The sequence below is a fragment of the Pleurodeles waltl genome, chromosome 5 (genome assembly GCF_031143425.1).
Source record: "Pleurodeles waltl isolate 20211129_DDA chromosome 5, aPleWal1.hap1.20221129, whole genome shotgun sequence".
NCBI lineage: Eukaryota > Metazoa > Chordata > Amphibia > Caudata > Salamandridae > Pleurodeles > Pleurodeles waltl.
In genome coordinates this window covers 1,324,049,857-1,324,073,686 of record NC_090444.1, presented here as the reverse complement: position 1 = coordinate 1,324,073,686, position 23,830 = coordinate 1,324,049,857, and the positions used below count along the sequence as shown (strand labels likewise).

General features: G+C 49.0%; 1 protein-coding gene across 9 annotated transcripts in view; it reads right to left on the bottom strand.

Moving 5' to 3' along the window:
- The window catches only part of SYNCRIP (synaptotagmin binding cytoplasmic RNA interacting protein), a 392,640-nt gene that overhangs the window by 4,762 nt on the left and 364,048 nt on the right, over nucleotides 1-23,830 (bottom strand). The gene's annotated exons all lie outside the window — the stretch shown is intronic.

Genomic DNA, 23,830 nt, shown 5'->3' with positions numbered 1-23,830 from the left:
CCTTTCAGGCAGATACTGTAATGAAATGGTTACTTACCAGTAGAAGCAGTTTTACAGCTTGAAGAATTTATGGATTCACATGCTGTACATTATTCTGCCATCTAATGACTGGGTCCAGAATGCTGTCTTTTGTCCTTTTCTAGTACCTTTTATTAGGTCACCGATCACTTGGTTGAGGGTCCCACCTTGATTATGTCAGACGTACCTCCTAGAATACCCTGTGTGGGATAGCCATTTACCCCATGGAGGAGCATGTCACAAACGTGAATCCGGAAACTCTTCAAGCTGCAAACTATTCCTGCTGGTAGGTAACTATTTCATTTGGCAGGGTGAATCATTTTTGGTTCACATGCTGTGCACAGACCTGGGAGCGGTTTTGTGTGTTCCCTTGGGAGGTCACGCTATGATGAGATTGTGTTTGCAAACAGGTGTTTTAGAACTCTGTCCCACCTCTGCTTCTTTGTTGACTTGGCGGTCAAACAGTTATGTTTGCTAAAAGTGTGCGTATATGACCTTACATATATGCTTGATTGAGACAATGGTGGAGATGGGGATTGCTCCTTTTTTCTTGTTGAATTTGCTCTTGGCCCTTCTTCCAGGGCAGCTCCAGATGTTGCACGGCATCTCTGTATTGTCTGTACTATCCATCTTGCTATGACTTTGCTTACTGGAGTCCCCTTGGAGGAGTGACTGAATGAGACAAAGAACTGGTTACTCTTTCCGATTGTCCTCGTTTCCTGAATGCAGTAAGTACATGACTGCTCTTTGGAGGTCTAGAATGTGCAGGGCCCTTTCTGCTCTGGACTTTAGCTTTTTGAAGAAAGCAGGTAGGTGTGTGCTTTGATTGGTATGAAGGCAAAAACTACCTATGGCAGAAAGGACTGTGTTACTTACCCTGTAAGCATCTGTTCTTGGCATGAAGTGCTGTAGATTCACATGCTCTGCATAATTCTGCCATTTAGTGTTGGGTCAGAAATGGTGCAAGTTGTTTTTCTTCAAAGAAGGGTTCTGAGTCACAAGGTAGAGAAACTCCTCCTCTCGATGATACTGAACATGGGCATCAACTCCTTTGTCAGACTGTTTTCCTGCAGGCGGGTGAGAAAGGAGTGGAAAAAAAGATGTCCATGCAATGTATGAAAACTATTACTTGCCCAGCAGACATCTGTTCGTGGCATGTAGTGCTGCAGATTCACATGCTTTGCGTAAGTTGGCCATCTAGCGTTGGGTCCGGAGTGTTACAAGTTGTTTTTGTTCAAATAATCTTTTCAAGTCACAGGATCGAGTGACACCTCCTCTCTGTGGTAATGCGCATGGGCACAGTCTTTTGTTACATTGTTTTCCCGCAGGCGGGTGAGGAGTGTATAGAGTAAAGAGAAAGATGACCATGCAATGTACTCACATATGTGCAATATTTCTATGACAATGCAACTAAAACGGCGAAAAGCGTCCGGGGAGGAGGGAGGACACACGTGAATCTACATGTCACAAACTGATGTCTACCAGATAAGTAACATTTTCCGTTTGGTGCCATGTGTGGCTGTAGATACAAATGCTTTGCAGACTATAAAGCAGTCCCTCGAAATAAGCAGTGGCTAGCCTGAGTTGGAGTTGCTTGAAAAAGTGTTCTGAGCACTGCTTGGCCAACACATTGGCTTGTGGGTGTGCTAAAACATCTACAGAATAGTGTTTAGTAAATGTACGTGGTGTAGACGAGGTAGCAGCTTTACCTATGTCTGATATTGTGACGCTACCTAGAAAAGCCATAGAAGCACCCTTTTTCCTAGGGGAGTTTGATTTGTGGTATCAAGTAACTGTTTAGCTTTAGCATAGCAAGTCTGAATACATTTGACTATCCATCTGGCTATACCATTGTTTGATACTGGGTTGCCTTTATGAGGCATTGAAAATGCTACAAAAAGTTGTTTCGATTTTCTTAACTGTTTGGTTCTGTCAATATAATACATGAGAGTCCTTTTAACACGTAGTGAGTGAAGGGCTCTCTCTGCAACCAAGATTGGTTGTGGCAAAAAGACTAGTAATTCAATGGATTGGTTGATATGGAATTTTGAAACTATTTGTGGAACAAATGTAGGGTTTGTTCGAAGAACTACTCTGTGTATTTGGAAGAATTGTTCTTTTAAGGTTAGAGCATGGAGTTCACTTACACGTCTTAGGGAAGTGATACCTACTAAAAAAGCCACTTACCATGAAAGGAACTGTAGATGGCATGTTGCATTGGCGCCAAAGGTGGACCCATGAGCCAAGGAAGACCAACATTAAGGTTCGAGGGTAGTTCTGGAGGTACCCTGGGTGAAATGACTTAATACCTTCCATGGATGCTTTGATAACTGGAATTCTGAATAAAGAGATGTGTTGTGCATTTTGGAGGTAAGCAGTTATAGCTGCTAAATGAAGAATAGATGAGTACGCTAAGTTTGCTTTCTGTAAATGTAGCAGATAAACAATGTCTTGGGACTGAGGCTTTGAGTGGGCCAATGTGTTTAGGTCGACAGTAGAATACAAAACGTTTCCATTTTGCAGCATAACACTGTCTGTTTGTAGGTTTTCGTGCCCCTTTTAAAATGTCCATGCATTCTAGCAGTATATTCAAGTAACCAAACTCTATGACTTCAGGAATCATATCGCAAGGTTGAGAGTTTTGGGGTCTGGATGACTTTTCTGACCTTGATTTTGAGTGAGAAGGTCCAGCCTGTTGGGGAGCTTCTCGTGTGGAACTACTGAAAGATCCAGAAGTGTTGTGAACCAAGCTGGACGTGCCCTTGTGGGAGCTACAAGGATCATGGTGAGTGAGGTTTGCCTCAATTTGCGAACTAGAAATGGTATGAGTGGGAGAGGCGGAAAAGTATAAGCAAATATCCCTTACCAAGTCATCCATAGAGCATTGCCCTTGGACTGAGGGTGTGGTTATTGTGACAGTTTTGGCATTTTGTATTTTCTATGGTGACGAAGAGGTCTCTTTGGGGTGTTCTCCAATTTTGAAAGTACTGGTGAAGGACTTGTAGGTGGAGTTCTCATTCATGGACATGTTGCTGCATCCTACTGAGGCGGTCTGCAAACTGGTTGTCCATGCCTGGGAGATAGTCTGCCACTAACTGAATGTGGTGGCGAACTGCCCATTTCCCTATTGTCTGAGCTAGATGGGACAACTGAGAAGAATGTGCTGGTACGATGGCAATGCGAGACACCATCATACTTAACAGCTGCATCACTGTCTTCACTATGCAAGTCTGGTTTTCCTGTAATTGGGAAATCAAAGTTCAAAAAGTTTGCATTCGAGCTAGACTTGGATATGCTAACCCTTTCTGTGCATTGAGCACTGCTCCTAGATAAGGCTGTATCGGCAAAGGTTGGAGATGGGATTTGAGAAAGGTAATAGTGAACCCCAGAGTGTGAAGGAGAGCCACTGAGTTGAGTGAGACACTGACCGTGTTTGATGAGCGAGTCGTCCAAGTAAGGGAAGATATGAATGTGTTGACATCTGAGATATGTGGCAACTACTGCTAGACATTTTGTGAAGACCGTAGGAGTGGTTGTGACCCCGAAAGGTAGGACCGTGAACTGGTAGTGTTTCCTCGCAATTACGAATCTGGATATTTGTGTGTACTGGGAATTTGGAAGTAAGTACCCTTTAGATATAAAGCGGTCATTAAGTTGCCTTGCTGTAACAGTGGAATGACATCTTGGAGAGTTACCATATGGACATGCTCTGAGAGACTGTAGAGATTTCTTGGTCTGAGATCTAGAATTGGCCTGAGTGACCCGTCCTTCTTTGGAATAAGTAAGTATAGGGAGTACACTCCTGACCCTTGTTGTGAGATGGGGACTGGTTGTAGAGCCCCTTTGAGAAGAGATTGTACCTCTTCTTTAAGATGTTCTTGTGAGAATTTATGAGTGCGAGGGGAATGTTTGGTGGAGTGGAAGTGAGCTCCAGACAATAAGCATGTTGGATAATTGAGAGAACCCATGGGTCTGTGGTGATATCGGACCATTGTGGGTAGAGGTTTTTGTGTGTTCCCCCTACTGGAAAAGTGGGAGGTGGTGGAAGGTATAAGTACTCACTGGCGTGCAGTGGAGGCAGATTCTCTGGAGGTGGATGCCTTCCCTCTGCCTTTGTTGTTTGAACCTCTGTAGGATCCCCTAAAGGAAACTCTATTGAAGAGAGGTAGCCTTGTCTGTTCTGAGAGATTGAAGCCTCGGTAGAGGATGGGTTGAAGCCTCCCCTGAATTGTGGGCGACAAAATTTACCAACCATGTTGTGTGGTGGTGAGTAATGCATCCACAGCTTTAGCGGTCTCAGAACCTCGAAGTTTGTCTATGGTGTAATCCACTTCTTGGCCAAATAAGTGTTCTCTGTCAAATGGCATGTAGGGGACTGCTTGCAGTATTTATAGCTTGAACCCTGCGTACCTAAGCGAAGCATGCTTGCGTATAACGATACTGGTATAATACTGCGTGCTGCAGTATCTGCGGCATCAGTTGCACAACTAAAGGAATTATTAGAGATGGTTTGTCCTTCTGACACTATCTCTTGCCCCCTTTTGCGATGCTCCTCTGTGAGGTACTGAAGGAGATTCTCCATTTTGTCCTAGTGTGACGTCAGACCGTGCCAAAAGTACCTATGAATTGGCAATATGCCAATGATTGGTAGCTTGTGCAGGTACCCTTTTCCCTGCTGCATCTATTTTTTTTTTTACTTTCCTTGTCAGGAGGGGGCAAATCTCCTATGGATTGACTATTAGCACATTTTTGTGCTGTACCAACCACTTTTGAGTCTGGAGGGATTTGAGCCCTAATAAATAGAGGGTCTGTAGGTGATGCTTTGTATTTCTTATCCACCCCCAGGGCCCTAACCCGGGATCTTACTGGTTCTTTAAAAGACATTGTAGGAAGTTGGCTCTGAATATACTATCTCAAAGTGAGAGATAGTGTGCACAGGGTCCAAGGGCTCCCCTTAGAGGTTGATAGTGGCAAAACTAGATAATACCAATGCTCTATTTTGTGGTAGTGTGGTCGAGCAGTAGGCTTATCCAAGGAGTAGTGTTAAGCATTTGTTGTACACACACGGCAATAAATGAGGAACACACACTCAAAGACTTAACTACAGGCCAATAGGTTTTTATATAGAAATATATCTTCTTAGTTTATTTTAGAACCACAAGATTCAGGATTTTGAGGTAAGTACATAAAATGCAAGGTACTTCACACAGGTAAGTATAGAACTAAAAAAAGGAATACACACAGTTTTGGTTAAAATGGCAATAAGCTATTTTAAAAGTGGACAGAGTGCAAAAATCAAATCAACAGTTTCTGGGGGAGGTAAGTTTGGTTAGTTTTCTCAGGTAAGTAAAGCACTTACACAGTCAGTCTCCTGGGCATATGTAGCCCACCGTCTGGGTTCAAGGCAACCCCAAAAGCCACAGCACCAGCAACACAGAGCCGGTCAGGTGCAGAGGTCAAAAGAGGGCCCAAAACACAAAAGCGCCTATGAAGAACAGGCATGCTCCGGTCCTAGTCTGCTTATAGGTAAGTACCTGTGTCCTCGGGGAGCAGACCAGGGGGGTTTTGTAGAGCACTGGGGAGGGAGGAGTGGGGAGACAAGCCCACAAAAACATCCTCGGCGGCACAGTGGTGGCTGGGTGCAGTAGGCAAAGTAGCTGTCGGGTTTGCTATAGAAAGCAATGGAGGGACCCGGGGGTCACTTAGGCGATGCAGGCAGGGCACACCAACTGGGCTAGGATGAGGGCAGCCTGCTGGTCACTCCTGCACTAGTAGGTGGTTTCTCTCGGTCCTGGGGGCTGCGGGTGCAGTGCTTGGACAGGGGTCGGGTTTACCAGGCAGTAGCAGTCATTTTTTAATAAATCCAGCACTGGCATCAGTGTGGGTTTATTTTTCTGAGAAGATTGATACCAAACTTCAGCTGTGGAGTTCGTTTTGACAAACTCCCAGACCATACACTTAATATGGCCACACTGTACTCACAATGTCTAAGAATGGACTTTGCAAAAACAACAAGTGATGGACGGAATGTTGAACATTGTCAAACATTCACCCCCAGTCACAGATCTGGGTTTAATCCATCGTTTTTTTGCTGCCCATGCCATTCCAGTTTGGACCCAGCCATATGCAAATCAGTCTTGACCCTGTTCCCCATGGGAACAGTCCAGCCCGAACTGCAAGGCCAGGTCTTCCCTGGACTGGAAACAAGCATCCTGGGACCGGTTTCGGGGTTTGCCTGGCTGATGAGGGGTGAAACCCCGAAACCGGTCCCAGGATGCTCGTTTCCGGTCCAGTGAGGACCTGGCTTGGAAGTTCGGTCTGGACTGTTCCCATGAGGAACAGGGTCAAGACTGATTTGCATATGGCTGGGTCCAAACTGGGGTGGCATGGTGAGCAAAAGAACGATGGATTAAACCCAGATCTATGACTGGGGGTGAGTGTTTGACAATGTTCAGCATTCCGTCCATCACTTGTTGTTTTTGCTTTGTCGCCCTAAGTGGGAAGGGTATGCCCAGACGTGGGTCCCGTGCTTCCTATGCCACTGGATTCAAGCTAGCCTGGCTGATGAGGGGTGCAACCCCGAAACCGGTCCCAGGATGCTTGTTTCCGGTCCAGTGAGGACCTGGCTTGGCAGTTCGGTCTGGACTGTTCCCATGAGGAACAGGGTCAAGACTGATTTGCATATGGCTGGGTCCAAACTGGGGTGGCATGGTGAGCAAAAGAACAATGGATTAAACCCAGATCTATGACTGGGGGTGAGTGTTTGACAATGTTCAGCATTCCGTCCATCACTTGTTGTTTTTGCTTTGTCGCCCTAAGTGGGAAGGGTATACCCAGACGTGGGTCCCGTGCTTCCCATGCCACTGGATTCAAGCTAGCCTGGCTGATGAGGGGTGACACCCCGAAACCGGTCCCAGGATGCTTGTTTCCGGTCCAGTGAGGACCTGGCTTGGCAGTTCGGTCTGGACTGTTCCCATGAGGAACAGGGTCAAGAATGATTTGCATATGGCTGGGTCCAAACTGGGGTGGCATGGTGAGCAAAAGAACGATGGATTAAACCCAGATCTATGACTGGGGGTGAGTGTTTGACAATGTTCAGCATTCCGTCCATCACTTGTTGTTTTTGCTAAGAATGGATTTTGACACTGCAGGGGCATTTTGCTCATGCAGCTATGCCCTCACCTGTGGTATAGTGCACCCTGCCTCAGGGCTATAAGGACTGCTAGAGGGGTGACTTACCTATGCCACAGGCAGTATTTCGTGTGCATGGCATCCTGAGGGGGATGCCATGTCGACTTTGCCTTTTTCTCCCCACCAACACACACAATCTGCAACGGAAGTGTGCAATGTTTTAGGTGAGGGGTGCAATGTGCTAGGTGAGGGTTCCCTTAGGGTGGCACAACACATGCTGCAGCCTTTAGGGCCTTTCCCTGGTCACAGGGCCCTTGGCACCACTGGTACCTTTTACAATTGACTTATCTGTGTGCCAGTTGTGGAAACAATGGTAAATTTTTAGTGAAAGAACACCGGTGCTGGGGCCTGGTTAGCAGATTCCCAGCACACTCGTCAAGTCAGCATCAACATCAGGCAAAAGGTTGGGGGTAACTGCAACAGGGAGCCATTTTCTTACAGACATTATTAGCATAGCTAAGCTTGAAGGTAAAATAGGGAGCAACTGACTGTGTGGTAGTCAGGGTGTCTAAGAGGAAGTCCTCTTGGACAGAGGAAGTGTGCAGCTGTACATTGTGGTATGCAGCTGTTCTTGCTATGACCAGCTGATAAGTCGTGTCTTTAGGGGGTGATGGCCGTGCTGGATATAAATCTAGGTCATGTGGCAGGGCAGGATCTGGATAAAATGAATCCCATGAGTTTATGGCATGTGGTACATCACCCAAATCATATCCTTGAGGTGGTGGTGAACCCTGTGCTTAAAACTGCGGTGAAAACTGTGGCTCAATATGTGGTGTAGGAGATTGGGGAGGTGGAGAAGGCTGAGGTTTGACTGGAGCCTTGTACTTGGAGACCTTCTTAGGGGGAGAAGCAGTGTCCAAGGTCTCCTTAAAGGTGAGCTTCCTTTAAATTGGAACTAGGGGGAAATAATCAATTCTCCCTGTTCACTTTTAATATCGAGCTTGCGCGGACAAGCGTCCCTTATCTCTAAAATATGCTCCCACAGGTGAAGCTGCTTCGGAGGAATGATTGGAGTCCCTAGAAGCCACAGCCTTATGTTCTGGAATTTTGGGAGATGAAATCTTGGGTCAGGTTGAAGCTGTCGGCTCTGAAGTTGTTGCAGATGCTGTTTTGTTCGGTGCGGAATTGCTCGGTTCAATGGATCTGCTCGATCCCAAAACATGCCTGCGATGCTTCAGAGCAAAAGGTCAATGCTGAAGAGGTCTGGGCTGTTTTTGGTGCCAAGCCAGAAGGCAGGGAATCCGAAGTACCATCGTTCTACATAGTTACCCCTCCTTTTTGCCTCATGTCAGTGTGTTTAGACTGTAGTCCAATCAGATCCAGCTAATCAGGACCCCAGATCCCCTCTAAATTTGGTTGCTGATAAACTCTTTACACCCACAATTGGCATACTAGTGCACCTATGTAAGTTCCTAGTGAGGATTCCACAGGTAGCTAATGTATCCACCAGAAAAGTCGTTACCGAAGGTAAGTAACTCGTTCTTCTGATGGATACAACTACCTGTGGATTCCTCACCTAATGAATAGAGTCCCAAAGCAGTACCACGCCCGGCGGTGGGTGCCTAAATGGTCAAACCAAGAAATCCTGCAGCACTGACCGTGCAAAATGGCCGTCTCTTCTAACCTCAGAATCCAAACAGTAATGTTTTGCAAAAGTGTGAAGGGACGACCAAGTTGCGGCCTTGCAGATGTCAACCACAGGAACACCCCTGGCCAAGGCCAAAGTGGCCGACTTAGCTCTGGTGGAATGAGCTCTAATGCCCTCAGGAGGATCCTTCTTTGCCAAAGAGTAACAGATTTTAATGCAAAGAACAACCCACCTGGATAGTGTTCTCTTGTGGACTGCCTTTCCTCTCCTCTTGCCCACGTATCCAATAAACAGCTGATCCTCCAGCCTGAAATCCTTTGTTTATTCAATAAAGAAGCTCAACGCTCTCTTTGGGTCCAGACGGTGCAGTCTTTCTTCCTCTTTGGAAGGATGAGGCGGAGGATAGAACGTGGACAAAGTAATTGCCTGAGCCAAATGGAAGGGTGAAACAACCTTCGGGAGGAAAGCAGCCTTGGTCCTCAACACCACCTTATCCCCATAAAAAGTTGTATAAGGGGGCTTTACTGATAAGGCCTGCAACTCACTCACTCTCCTTGCTGATGTTATAGCTATCAGGAAGACTGTTTTTAAAACCAAATACCTTAAGGGGCAAGAATGCAAGAATGCATAGGTTCAAAAGGGGACCCCATAAGGAAAGTCAGGACCAAGGACAAATCCCATTGCGGCATAACGAATGGTTTTGGAGGATATTTATTTAGAAGACCTTTCAGGAATCTGATAACAATAGGGGATTTAAATAAAGATGGTTGGTCTGGAAGACATATGAAGGCTGACAAGGCCGATAAATAACCCTTAATGGTAGCCACTGCACAACCTTTCTGCGCTAGAGACAGAGCAAAAGACAAAACGTCCGATAGATGAGCATGCAAAGGATCAATCTGCCTCTCTCCACACCACGCAACAAATTTAGACCATCTATTAGCGTAGATGGATTTAGTGGAGTGTCGCCTGGCCGCTAATATAACATCCACTACCTCAGGCGGGAGAGAGAAGGAACTCAGGTTGCCCCGTTCAATCTCCAGGCATGTAGGTGCAGACTCTGGAGGTTGGGGTGTAGAACCTGCCCCTGCGACTGCGAGAGGAGGTCTGCCCTGAAAGGGAGACGGAGCGGAGTGCACATTGAGAGTTGGAGAAGGTCGGAGTACCATACCCTCCTTGGCCAATCCGGAGCTATTAGGATGACTAGAGCCCGGTCCTGGCGAATCTTCCTCAATACTTGAGGAATCAAGGGTATGGGAGGAAACGCGTAAAGCAACTGGCCGCACCAGGTTATTTGAAACGCGTCCCCCAACGCTCCCTGCATCGGATACTGGAGGCTGCAGAATAACGGACAATGCGCGTTCTCTCGAGTGGCAAACAGATCTACCCGAGGAAACCCCCACCTCTGGAAGATTAAACGGACTTGATCTGGATGGAGACGCCACTCGTGGTCTGCCGAGAATTGGCGACTGAGACTGTCCGCCCGCACGTTCAAGACTCCGGCCAGATGGTTTGCTATCAAGCAAATCTGATGGTCCTTTGCCCAGGACCATAGTCGAAGAGCTTCTCTGCAGAGAAGGTACGACCCCACTCCTCCCTGCTTGTTTATGTACCACATCGTGGTAGTATTGTCCGTTAGGACCTGTACCGACTGACCACGAAGGGAAGGGAGGAAGGCCTTGAGAGCCAGACGTACAGCCCGTAACTCTAACAGATTGATGTGAAACATCTGTTCCTCTGGAGACCAAAGACCTTTGATCTCCAGATCCCCCAGATGAGCTCCCCACCCTAGAGTGGAAGCATCCGTTATGACTGTGGCCACTGGTGGCGACTGCTGGAACGGCTTTCCTTGTGAAAGATTGTTGCTTGTAATCCACCACTTCAAATCCACAGCAGCATCTCTGGAGATCTTGACAGTACTCTCTAGATCCCCTTTGTGTTGAGACCACTGCCTTCGGAGGCACCACTGAAGAGCCCTAATGTGCCAGCGAGCATGCGTGACCAACAGAATGCAGGAGGCAAACAGACCGAGCAGACGAAGGACCTTGAGGACTGGAACTACCGCTCCATTTCGAAACATTGGAACCAAATCCTGAATATCTTGAATCCGCTGAGGCGGAGGAAAGGCCCGACCCAATGTTGTATCCAGTACTGCCCCTATGAACAGGAGGCGCTGAGAGGGCTCTAGGTGAGATTTGGGCTCGTTCACCGAAAAACCCAGGTCGAACAACAACTGGGTTGTTGACTGCAGATGATGCGACACAAGCTCCGGGGACTTGGCTTTGATCAACCAGTCGTCCAAGTAAGGGAATACTGCTATCCCCTTCCTTCTGAGTTCTGCCGCAACCACCGACATCACCTTCGTGAAGACTCGAGGTGCTGAAGTAAGACCAAACGGAAGGACCGCAAACTGATAGTGTTGCGATCCCACCACAAACCGGAGATACTTCCTGTGTGACTTGAGTATCGGGATATGAAAGTAAGCATCCTGCAAGTCGACAGACACCATCCAGTCTTCCTTGTTCAACGCCAAAAGCACCTGTGCTAGGGTCAGCATCTTGAATTTTTCCTGCTTGAGGAACCAATTCAAGATCCTCAGGTCCAGAATTGGTCTCAAACGACCATCCTTCTTGGGAATCAGGAAATACCTTGAGTAACATCCTCGACCCCTTTCCTGCTCTGGGACCAACTCCACCGCGCCCTTGGAAAGGAGGGCTTGTACCTCCTGTTCTAGCAACAGGAGGTGTTCTTCTGAACAATAAGAAGGGCGGGGCGGGATGAGGGGCGGGAACTCCCGAAAGGGAAGGGTGTAGCCTTTTCCCACAATACTGAGAACCCAAGTGTCCGTTGTAACAGTCTTCCATTTGGTGAGAAAATGCTGTAATCTTCCCCCTACAGGAGAGGAGTGAGTGGGAAATGGTGGAAGCCTAAGGCTGCTTCCCCTGCTGCACCCCGCCAGAGGATGAGGAAGAGGCAGAGTGCTGCTGAGAGGCTCCTCTGGTGCGGACCCTACCTCTCCCCCTGAAAGATCTATAGGGATGGGAAGAGGCAGGTTGCTGATATCTTCCCCGAAAGGAAGAGGAGGAAGAGCCACGCCCAAATCCACGAAACCTCCTGAAAAATCTGGAAGAGGCCGTGGAAGAAGGAGCTTCGAGCCCTAACGACTTAGCCGTGGCCCTGCTTTCCTTAAAACGTTCCAAGGCCGAATCAGCCTTGGCTCCAAACAGTTTGTCCCCATCAAACGGGAGATCCAACAATGTGGACTGTACATCTGCAGAAAAGCCCGAGTTACGGAGCCAGGCCTGTCTCCTTGCCACCACAGTTGTGCCCATTGCTCTGGCTACCGAGTCGGTGGTATCCAGTCCCGTCTGGATAATCTGGGTCGCAGCAGCCTGGGCATTTGAGACAAGATCCAAAAGACCCTGGGGAAGCTCTGTAAACTATGAGGAAATGTCATCCATCAGAGCATGAATATACCTCCCAAGGATACAGGTTGCATTGGTGGCTTTTAACGCCAGACTGCAGGACGAAAAATTTTTCTTCGACTGCGCCTCTAGCTTCTTTGAATCTCTGTCCCCAGGCACCGTCGGGAAAGAACCAGGCGCTGACTTGGATGAACAGGAGGCCTGCACCACCAAGCTCTCCGGCGTAGGGTGCCTAGATAGAAACCCAGGGTCAGTCGGAGCCGCCCGATACCTCCTGGCCTCGGCTCTGTGAACTGCTGGGGAAGATGCCGGCCTCTTCCACACCTCTATCACCGGATCCAGCAGAGCGTCATTAAATGGCAACAGAGGCTCCGCCGCAGCTGAGGCCGGATGTAGCACCTCTGTTAAAAGGTTTTGTTTAGCCTCCACCACCGGCAAAGGCAGGTCCAAAAAACTAGCTGCCTTCCGTACCACTGCATGAAAGGAAGCAGCCTCCTCAGTATACTCCCCGGGGACGAAAGATCCCACTCAGGGGAAGTGTCCAGCCCACTGGCCGACTCCAGTCCACGCAGCCCATCACCCGAGTCCTCTAGCTCTCCTTCCTCCAGGGCTCGTTGGTACTCCTGCTCTTCTAATACACGGAGAGCACGTCTCCTGGAATTAAGTCGCTGTTCAATACGCGGAGTCGACAATGCCTCCGCCGAAGTCGAAGATCGGCGCCGATCTTCAGAAGCCACCGACGCCGCGGGTAACTTCGGCGCCGACAAAAGAGCAGCTGAAGCAGATGGACCCACCGGAGTCACAGGCCGAAATCCCAACTTCGACGTCGACGGGATGGAAATCCCCGGGGCCAATCCTTCTGAAGCCACCGGAGCGGCCACCGGCGCCGACACTGGCGCCGAGCCCACGTTCCCAAAAGGGAGAAAGGGCATAAAGGGTGCCGGCCGAAGAGGCGCAGGATCACCCAAAGAAAAGGCCAAAGGCCCAGCCGGAGCACCCCCTGGAGCCATCTGTTGGAAGATTGCATACATCGCATTCAAGAATGCGGAACTATCGGCTCCAGGGGTGGGAAAAGCCGGATACTGAGGTGCCTGTCTCGGAGGCGACCACGACGCCGGCCTCGGCGCCGGAGAAAACACCTGAGGCTCCAATACCTCAATCACCGACGCCTGTCCAGGTGAAGTCGGAGACGCCGGAGAGGGCAACGGCGTCGAAGGATGCGGCGTAACCGTGGGACTGATCTCCCATGTCCTTCGGCGCCGATCCGAAGACCTGGAACGAGTCTCCTTCGAATGACGCCGAGATTCTCTACGGCGCCGGGAGTCTCGATGACGCCGATGTCTTGGAGTAGAAGACTTCTTGTGATGCTTCTCCTTCGATTTAGCCATAAACAGCTTCGCCTCACGTTCCTTGAGGGCCTTTGGATTCATGTGCTGGCATGAATCACAAGTCGAGACGTCGTGGTCGGAGCTCAAACACCAAAGGCAATCGGAATGAGGATCCGTCACCGACATCTTGCCTCCACACTCACGACAAGGCTTAAATCCAGACTTTCTCTGCGACATTATTACCACAGCGAAAGACTACGCAGCAAAAATACACTGTAACCAAAAAAGTAACAGTTGCTCCCTCGAAGATAACCATTTCGAATGCACGGAAAAAAGGGAACTGACGTCCGCACGTCGTCGAGGACCTCTTATTGCCTGTATGACGTCAGACGGCGTCGCGTGGGCTAGAGTGACGTCCTCGTCGACGTGCAGAGACTAGTAAGAAGATTTCCGTCGAATGCTGGCGCCATGGGAGTATTCATTAGGTGAGGAATCCACAGGTAGTTGTATCCATCAGAAGTTATGGATCAGGGGGTAGAACTCCCTCTCCTAACCTAACTAGGGAGACCCGGGTCCCACGATCCCTGTCTCCACAGGTAATACTCAGAGGATCTGGTTCTTCCACCCGAGAGTCCAGTTCCTCTGTGACCATTGAGGGCAGCCCCAATGAGGGGGACATCCTTTTAGCAAGGACGGCCAAAAGATTAGCCTTGGAGAAAAAACTCCTGGCTATAGAAAGGGAGAGAGCAGAAATACATTATGGCAGCAACATAAATGGGGTCAGAGAGAATACGGACATCATAAAAATCCCCAAAGGTGCCATCTCAAAATATGAAGGTGATGACATCACCAAATGGTTCACAGCTTCTGAGAGGGCTTGTGCAACCAGAAAACTAAACAGATCTCACTGGGGAGCTCTCCTTTGGGAACTGTTCACTGTTAAGTGTAGGGATAGACTCCTCACGCTCTCTGGTAAGGATACAGAATCCTATGACCTCATGAAGGCTACCCTGATTGAGGGCTTTGGATTCTCAACTGAGGAGTACAGAATTAGGTTCAGGTAGGCTCACAAAACCTCGATCCAGTCCTGGGTTGATTTTGTTGACTACTCAGTCAAAACACTAGATGGTTGGATAACTGGCAGTGGAGTGCATGACTGATTGGCTGAATAATTTATTTAAAAAAAGAACATCTGTTAAGTAACTGCTTCAATGATAAGTTGCATCAACATCTGGTAGACCTAGGTCCAATTTCTCCCCAAGAATTGGGAAAGAAGGCAGACCACTGGGCCAAGACAAGGGTGACCAAAACTTCCACAGGGGGATGGTTGGTGAGACATCCAAAGACATAACAAAAGAGTCTTCTCAAGGGCTCCAAAAACCTGCCCAGGAGGGTGAGCCCCGAGCCTCTTCACAGTCCACAAATGGGTATAAGGGTACAAACTTTGATCCCAAAAAGGCCTGGTGTCACACCTGTAGCCTGCATGGACACCAAACTGGAGACAGGGCCTGTCCCAAGAAAAGTCCCACAAATTCAACTCCACTTATCACTGGAATAGCCAGTCTCCAGGTGGGGTCGACAGTGTGCCCAGAACAAAACAGGGTTCATAGTGAAGCTACTTTAGTCTCTGAGGGTAGGGTGGATTTAGCCACACTAGCTGTCTGCCCGCCTAACATGCAAACAAATACAGGCAGCAGCTCTTGATATATGGGACAAAAGTAAAAGCCCTGAGGGATACAGGTGCCAGTGTCACCACGGTGACAGAGAAACTGGTTTCCCCAGAACAGTATTGGCCTGGACAAACCTATCCAGTTGCTGATATTGAAACTAAAGCCAATCACAAGGCTGTGGTGACTTTAGAATGGGGAGGGGTTACTGGCCTTAAACAGATAGTGGTCTCATCTGCAATCCCAGTAGAATGTTTGCTAGAGAATGATTTGGAGCCTTCAGCATGGGCTGATGTAGAACTCAAACCCCATGCAGCCATGCTGGGTATCCCTAAACTGGTGTGTGAAAAAACAAGAGCACAGGGTGAAAAAGAAGTGTTGGAGCATGAAACAATGGCCCAACCTTCCAAAAGAAAAGGTAAAGAAGACTGGGGGAGGGGGGAGAACCAGCCTCTGTACAGCAAAAGAAACAGGACCTCTCTTCCCTGGCAGATGTCCTATCCCCTAAGGGAACCTAACCAGGTGAAGCTCTTGGGCCCAGGTGGACCCTCAAGGGAACAGCTGTGCCAGGGACAAAAGACTTGTCCCACTCTTTAAGGCCTGAAACAGTAAGCTTCTGAACAGGCGAAGGGAGATGTCAGCGGCACCCAAAGTGTCTATTGGAAGGATAGACTCCTTTACACTGAGGCAAGAGATCATCCTCACATTGGCCCATGACATTCCCCTAGCTGGGCATTTGGGACAAACCAAGACATGGGACATATTAGTGAACCATTTCTATTGATCCAATATGTCCCAGAAAGTAAGGGTGTTTTGTAGCTCCTGCGTCACCTGTCAAGCTAGTGGCAAGACAGGTGGCCATCCAAAGGCCCCCCTCATTCCATTTCCAGTGGTGGGGGTCCCCTTTGAAAAGGTTGGTGTGGATATTGTAGGTTCACTTGACCCTCCCAGTATCAGGGAACCAATACATACTGGTAGTAGTGGATCATGCTACCAGATACCCTGAAGCAATTCCCCTTAGGTCCACTACTGCCCCTGCCGTGGCCAAAGCCCCAAAAGTTTTTTTTTTTTTTTTTTTAGCAGAGTAGGCTTCCCTAAGGAGGTCTTTTCTGACAGAGGTACAAACGTCATGCCAGCTTACCTCAAACACATGTGGAATGAGTGTGGGGTGACTTATAAGTTCACCACACCATATCATCCACAAACCAATGGCCTTGTTGAAAGGTTCAATGAGACATTGAAGGGCATGATCATGTGGGACACAAAAAAAAAAAAAAAAAAAAAAAAAAAAAAAAAAAGGAGATGGGATGTCCTCCTGCCATGCTTGATTTTCTCCTACTGAGAGGTGCCACAGAAGGGAGTAGGGTTTTCCCCCCTTTGAGCTTCTCTTTGGCCATCCTGTAAGGGGACCACTGCCACTTGTTAGAGAGGGCTGGGAGAGATCGCTCCATGAGCCTAAACAAGATGTGGTGGACTATGTGCTTGGCCTCCACTCAAAGAAGGCAGAGTTCATGGAAAAGGCATCCAAAAACCTTGAGGCCAGCCAACATCTCCAGAAGTTGTGGTATGACCAAAAGGCTGCAATGGTGGAATTCGAACAAGGGCAGAAAGTCTTGGTTTTGGAGCCTGTGGTTCCCAGGGCACTCCAGGACTGATAGAGTGGCCCTTACCCAGTGCTAAAGAAGAAGAGTCAGGTCACTTACTTGGTGGACATGGGCACTAGCAGGACACCCAAGAGGGGGATCCATATTAATTGCCTGAAACTCTACAATGATAGGGGAGACATAACCATACCGATGGTTACTGATGAGGATCAGGAAGCAGAGAATGAACCTCTCCATGACCTCCTCACAACTGACCCTAAAGATGGGACAGTAGATGGAGTGGTCTATTCAGACACCCTCTCTGCCCAACAGTAGGCTGACTGAAGGCAAGTCCTGTAGCAGTATACTGAGATCTTCTCTTTGACCCCTGGTCAGACACACCTGTGTACCCATGATGTGGACACAGTAGACAGTTTACATGTCAAAAACAAAATATTCATATAGTCTGACCAAGTCTAAGAGCATCAAAGTGGAAGTCCACAAGATGCTGGAGTTAAAGGTAATAGAGCACTCCGACAGTCCCTGGGCTAGCCCAGTGGTCTTGGTCCCAAAACCTCATACCAAGGATGGGAAGAGAAATTAGATTTTGTATGGACTCGAGAGGACTCAATTCTGTCACTAAGACAGATGCTGACCCCATACCCAGAGCAGATAAACTTATTGACAACTAGGTGTAGCCAAATTCCCAAGTACCTTTGACTTAACTGCAGGGTACTGGCAAATTAAGATGGCACCTGGCATAAAAAAAAGAGAACAACATTCTCAACACCTGATGGGCATCAGTTCACTGTTATGCCCTTTGGTTTAAAGAACACCCTTGCCACCTTCCAAAGGTTGGTGAATCAAGTCCTTGCTGGTCTGGAGTCCTTTAGTGCAGCTTATCTAGATGATATTGCTGTCCCTGAGCAGCCCCTGAAAGCAGGCCCTGAAAGCAGCTGGTCTCTCTATCAAGGCATACAAATGCCAGATAGGGCAGGGAACAGTTGTATACTTGGGCCACCTTCTAGGTAGAGGTCAAAGTGCAACCTTTACCACCTAAGAACCAAACAATTCTGGACTGGGAGGCTCCAAAAACCCAGACTCCGGTCAGGGCATTCCTTGGCTTCACTGGGTATTACAGGTTTGTGAAGGAATATGGGTCCATTGTGACACTGTTTACAGAATTAACCTCTAAGAAAATGCTCAAGGACGATAAACTGGATCCTAGACTATCAAAAAGCCTTTGACAGCCTAAAGGAAGCTGTGTGTTCAGCACCAGTTCTAAAAGCTCCAGATTATTATAAGCAATTCATTGTGCAGACAGATGCCTCTGAACAAGGGATAGGAGCAGTCCTGTCCCAAACCAATGATGGCCTTGACCAGCCTGTTGCTTCCATTAGCAGGAGGTTACCCCTCCCCAGGGAGCAGCACTGGAGTGCCATGGAGAGGGAGGTCTTTGCTGTTGTCCCAGAAAAAGCTAAGGCCATACTTGACCTTTCAGGTGGCTCATGCAAATGAAAGGAGAGAACCCTAAACTTTTGGACAATGAAAACTCTTTGGAAAAGTTAGTCTCATACTTTTTCATTTTTTATTGGGGGGGGGGGGGGGGGGGATGGAGATGGAAGAGGGGGCCTGAAACAAAGACTGCACTGGACGGAGGTGCTTCACACCTCCCCCCTGCAGGAACTATAACACCTAGCAGTGAGCCTCAAAGGCTCAGGCTTCATATTTTCAATGCCACAGGGCACTCCAGATAGTGAAAAACAAGGAGTCTCCACCTCAGCCAGGACCAGCCCGAAGGTGTCCAGAGCTGTAGTGACCCCCTTCCTTGCAGAACCCTCCATCTTAGTTTGGAGGATCAGGGCCAATAGGGATAGGAATGTGTTTCCCCTCCCCAAAGGGGAGGGTGTAGACACCCTAAGGGACAGCAGCCATTGGCTAATGCCCTCTGACCCCTAAAACATCCCTACATCTTGTATTTGAGGGATCCCTGAACCAAGCCAGTCAGATTCCTGACGACCTCACAAGGACTGCTTAGCTGAAACCCCAGCAGAGAATGAAAGGAGACACCAACTGCCTTGGCCCCAGCCCTACCGGCTTGTCCCCTACTTCAGAGAGCCTGCACCAGCGATGCACCCTGCGGGCCCAGCGACCTCTGCTGTCTCAGAGGACTGCCCTGCAACTAAAAAGGATCAAGAACTTCCGTGGACAATGGACCTGTCCAACCAAGACAGAAGAAACCATCTTTAAAGGGACTCTCACGTCACTTCAGAAGCGTGAGTCCCCACCACTCTGCACCCGATGCTCCTGGCCCATGTCCAGATAAACCAACAACCCAGAGAGGATCCCCAGGTGATTCTGGATGACGTGTCCACCCTGGGCTGACCTCTCTGCACCCCCATGATGACGCCTGCAGAGGGAATCAAGAGGACCCCCCCCTGACCGCGACTGCCTGTGACAAAGATATCGAACTCCTGGAGAAGCACTGCACCCGCAGCCCCCAGGCCCGTGAGAAACCGACTGTAGGAAGTTGGCTCTGTATGTGCTATTTCAAAGTAAGGAATAGCATGCACAGAGTCCAAGGGTTCCCCTTAGAGGTAAAATAGTGGTAAAAAGAGATAATACTAATGCTCTATTTTGTGGTAGTGTGGTCGAGCAGTAGGCTTATCCAAGGAGTAGTGTTAAGCATTTGTTGTACATACACATAGACAATAAATGAGGTACACACACTCAGAGACAAATCCAGCCAATAGGTTTTTATATAGAAAAATATCTTTTCTTAGTTTATTTTAAGAACCACAGGTTCAAATTCTACATGTAATAGCTCATTTGAAAGGTATTGCAGGTAAGTACTTTAGGAACTTTAAATCATAAAAATTGCATGTATACTTTTCAAGTTATTGACAAATAGCTGTTTTAAAAGTGGACACTTAGTGCAATTTTCACAGTTCCTAGGGGAGATAAGTTTTGGTTAGTTTTACCAGGTAAGTAAGACACTTACAGGGTTCAGTTCTTGGTCCAAGGTAGCCCACCGTTGGGGGTTCAGAGCAACCCCAAAGTCACCACACCAGCAGCTCAGGGCCGGTCAGGTGCAGAGTTCAAAGTGGTGCCCAAAACACATAGGCTAGAATGGAGAGAAGGGGGTGCCCCGGTTCCGGTCTGCTTGCAGGTAAGTACCCGCGTCTTCGGAGGGCAGACCAGGGGGGTTTTGTAGGGCACCGGGGGGGACACAAGTCCACACAGAAATTTCACCCTCAGCAGCGCGGGGGCGGCCGGGTGCAGTGTAGGAACAGGCGTCGGGTTCGCAATGTTAGTCTATGAGAGATCTCGGGATCTCTTCAGCGCTGCAGGCAGGCAAGGGGGGGATTCCTCGGGGAAACCTCCACTTGGGCAAGGGAGAGGGACTCCTGGGGGTCACTTTTCCAGTGAAAGTCCGGTCCTTCAGGTCCTGGGGGCTGCGGGTGCAGGGTCTCTCCCAGGCGTCGGGACTTTAGGTTCAAAGAGTCGCGGTCAGGGGAAGCCTCGGGATTCCCTCTGCAGGCGGCGCTGTGGGGGCTCAGGGGGGACAGGTTTTGGTACTCACAGTATCAGAGTAGTCCTGGGGTCCCTCCTGAGGTGTTGGATCGCCACCAGCCGAGTCGGGGTCGCCGGGTGCAGTGTTGCAAGTCTCACGCTTCTTGCGGGGAGCTTGCAGGGTTCTTTAAAGCTGCTGGAAACAAAGTTGCAGCTTTTCTTGGAGCAGGTCCGCTGTCCTCGGGAGTTTCTTGTCTTTTCGAAGCAGGGGCAGTCCTCAGAGGATGTCGAGGTCGCTGGTCCCTTTGGAAGGCGTCGCTGGAGCAGGATCTTTGGAAGGCAGGAGACAGGCCGGTGAGTTTCTGGAGCCAAGGCAGTTGTCGTCTTCTGGTCTTCCGCTGCAGGGGTTTTCAGCTAGGCAGTCCTTCTTCTTGTAGTTGCAGGAATCTAATTTTCTAGGGTTCAGGGTAGCCCTTAAATACTAAATTTAAGGGCGTGTTTAGGTCTGGGGGGTTAGTAGCCAATGGCTACTAGCCCTGAGGGTGGGTACACCCTCTTTGTGCCTCCTCCCAAGGGGAGGGGGTCACAATCCTAACCCTATTGGGGGAATCCTCCATCTGCAAGATGGAGGATTTCTAAAAGTTAGAGTCACCTCAGCTCAGGACACCTTAGGGGCTGTCCTGACTGGCCAGTGACTCCTCCTTGTTATTCTCATTATTTTCTCCGGCCTTGCCGCCAAAAGTGGGGCCTGGCCGGAGGGGGCGGGCAACTCCACTAGCTGGAGTGTCCTGCTGGGTTGGCACAAAGGAGGTGAGCCTTTGAGGCTCACCGCCAGGTGTGACAATTCCTGCCTGGGAGAGGTGTTAGCATCTCCACCCAGTGCAGGCTTTGTTACTGGCCTCAGAGTGACAAAGGCACTCTCCCCATGGGGCCAGCAACATGTCTCGGTTTGTGGCAGGCTGCTAAAACTAGTCAGCCTACACAGATAGTCGGTTAAGTTTCAGGGGGCACCTCTAAGGTGCCCTCTGTGGTGTATTTTACAATAAAATGTACACTGGCATCAGTGTGCATTTATTGTGCTGAGAAGTTTGACACCAAACTTCCCAGTTTTCAGTGTAGCCAGTATGGTGCTGTGGAGTTCGTGTTTGACAAACTCCCAGACCATATACTCTTATGGCTACCCTGCACTTACAATGTCTAAGGTTTTGTTTAGACACTGTAGGGGTACCATGCTCATGCACTGGTACCCTCACCTATGGTATAGTGCACCCTGCCTTAGGGCTGTAAGGCCTGCTAGAGGGGTGTCTTATCTATACTGCATAGGCAGTGAGAGGCTGGCATGGCACCCTGAGGGGAGTGCCATGTCGACTTACTCATTTTGTTCTCACTAGCACACACAGGCTTGTAAGCAGTGTGGCTGTGCTGAGTGAGGGGTCTCTAGGGTGGCATAATGCATGCTGCAGCCCTTAGAGACCTTCCCTGGCATCAGGGCCCTTGGTACCAGAGGTACCAGTTACAAGGGACTTATCTGGATGCCAGGGTGTGCCAATTGTGGGATCAATGGTACATTTTAGGTGAAAGAACACTGGTGCTGGGGCCTGGTTAGCAGGGTCCCAGCACACTTCTCAGTCAAGTCAGCATCAGTATCAGGCAAAAAGTGGGGGGTAACTGCAACAGGGAGCCATTTCTTTACACCGACCATCGGTGCAGCACGACCAGCAGGTGGACCTCAACCTTGCCAAGTGAGTGCCTGGCCCGAGAAGCCCCCCTGTGCCCTGCCTGCGTCGTCTGAGTCCCTCCATTGAAACATATTGAACACCCTGTTTGCCCACTGCACCCAACAGGTATGTGTTGTGTGCCTACTTGGAGCCCCCATGGCCCCCCAGTGCTCTACCAAAGCCCCCCTGGTCTGCCCTCCAAGAAGGCAGGTACTTACATGCCAGAACCGGAGAACCCCCTGTCTCCATAGGTGCCATGTTATTTTGGCTCCTCTTTGACCTCTGCACCTGACCGGCCCGTGTTGCTGGTGCTTGACTTGAACCTCCCAACGGTGGGCTACCTATGCCCCGGAGACTGAACTTGTAAGTGCTTTACTTACCGTAATAACTAAACTGTACTTACCTCCCCCAGAACTGTTGAATATTGCAGTCTCCACTTTTAAAATAGCTTATTGCCATTTTATGAAAAACTGTACATTACTGTTTTGGTTCACAGTTCTAAGTATTACTATGCAAAGTATCTTACATTTAATGTAATTACCTGCAACATGAGTCATTGAGTGTGTGTTCTCACTTACTACTTGTGTGTGTACAACAAATGCTTAACACTACCCTCTGATAAACCTAACTGCTCAACAACACTACTACCAATGGAGCCTTAGTATTATCTATTATTGCCTATGTCAAGCCTCTTGGGGAACCCCTGGACTCTGCGCACGCTATCTCACTTGAGATAGTACATATACAGCCAGCACCCTACAGTCATCCGATCCTCCCACCCCACCTCCACCTCCACGCCCCCGTTTTGCCCGAGTGTGCTGGGATCCTGATAACCATGCCCCAGCACCAGTGTTCTTTCTCTAAACAGTACCATTGTTCCCACAGTTGGCACACCCCTGGCACACAGCTAAGTCCTTTGTAAAAGGTACCAGTGGTACCAAGGGCTCTGTGACCAGGGAGGGTCCCTAAGGGCTGCAGCATGTATTTTGACCCCTAACAAAGCACATGCATAATGCCAATGCAGATGCAAATTGTGGCATCTCTCTCAGGGTCCCATGCCCACCAACCACTGTATGTGCCACAGGTAAGTCACCCCCTTTAGCAGGTCTTACACCCCTAAGGCAGGGTCCATTATACCAGAGGTGAGGGCATAGCTGCATGAGCAATATGCCCCTATAGTGTAAGTCCATTCTTAGACACTGTAAATGCAGTGTGACCATATTAAATACATGGGCTGGGAGTGTCATTACAAAACTTCACAGCTCCATGATGGCTTCACTGAAGGCTGGGAAGTTTGGTATGAAACTTCTTAGCACCATAAACCTACTGATGCCCCCTGTAAGGAAATGCCTCCTTGGCATGGCTACCCCCTGACTTTTTGCCTTTGCTGATGCTATGTTTTGAATTGAAAGTGTGCTGAGGCTTGCTAACCAGGCCCCAGCACCAGTGTTCTTTCCCTAACCTGTACTTTTGATTCCACAATTGGCACACCCTGGCATCCAGATAAGTCCCTTGTAACTGGTACCTCTGGTACCAAGGGCCCTGATGCCAGGGAAGGTCTCTAAGGGCTGCAGCATGTATTATGCCACCCTAGAGACCCCTCACTCAGCACAGACACACTGCTTACCAGCTTGTGTATGCTAGTGAGAACAAAATGAGTAAGTCGACATGGCACTCCCCTCAGGGTGCCATGCCAGCCTCTCACTGCCTATGCAGTATAGGTAAGACACCCCTCTAGCAGGCCTTACAGCCCTAAGGCAGGGTGCACTATACCATAGGTGAGGGTACCAGTGCATGAG